The sequence below is a fragment of the Dermacentor andersoni genome, chromosome 9 (genome assembly GCF_023375885.2).
Source record: "Dermacentor andersoni chromosome 9, qqDerAnde1_hic_scaffold, whole genome shotgun sequence".
Taxonomy (NCBI): domain Eukaryota; kingdom Metazoa; phylum Arthropoda; class Arachnida; order Ixodida; family Ixodidae; genus Dermacentor; species Dermacentor andersoni.
In genome coordinates this window covers 95058542-95059294 of record NC_092822.1, presented here as the reverse complement: position 1 = coordinate 95059294, position 753 = coordinate 95058542, and the positions used below count along the sequence as shown (strand labels likewise).

At 43.7% G+C, this 753-nt stretch overlaps 1 non-coding gene across 1 annotated transcript; it reads left to right on the top strand.

Moving 5' to 3' along the window:
• Positions 1-679: 679 nt before the first annotated feature.
• TRNAN-GUU (transfer RNA asparagine (anticodon GUU)) lies at positions 680-753 on the top strand. The gene has a single exon. It is a non-coding gene; the product is annotated as a tRNA-Asn (tRNA).

The window sequence follows — 753 nt, the reverse complement described above, 5'->3', positions numbered from 1 at the left end:
GTAACCGGTGTCATCCTCAGAATTCGTGCTAAGTCAATATGCCTTGCATACTGAGAGGCTGCAATTCGAAGATTGAAGTATGTGCACTAGTGCTATCAATAAAAAAGTTAATTCGTGTAATTCACGTGTAATTATGTTTATTGAATTAAGTATTTTGATTTTTTCTGGGAGTAATACCGGCTTCATCGATTAATTAAGGTGACGGGTTACAATTGTGCTATAGCCACAGCCAATTTTTAAATATTTGGTACAGTTAAAAAAAAACACCACTGTACAAAACACTGCACAATTGCACATGCAAAAATAACAATGTACAATAGCACATTAGCGTTAGCCCTGCGCGTAACCCATTTCTAATTAATGGACGTAAAATAAGTTGTAGTGACAGTGTATTATAGTATTCTGGAAGTCACCAGACAAGCTCATTTAAAGTTGCATCCAAGCCAAGTTTATTGAGTCAAGTGCGATCATTGTTCAGAGTTTTGGGCCCGGGCAGGGTAGAGAGATCAGGTCTGAAACCACTAGGTCGTGATTGGGCGGGTCAGCATACAGCACTTTCGGGCTCGGGACGGGCCCGGGCAAGTGTTCAATAAACAATAGCTGTCTAAAGGATCTCTTTTTGTGAAAAACTTCGCAGGTGATGTAACCCCACTTTTTTTACGGTGCCGAGCGGCGTCCGGCCTCCGTGGCGCAATCGGCTAGCGCGTTCGGCTGTTAACCGAAAGGTTGGAGGTTCGAGCCCTCCCGGGGGCG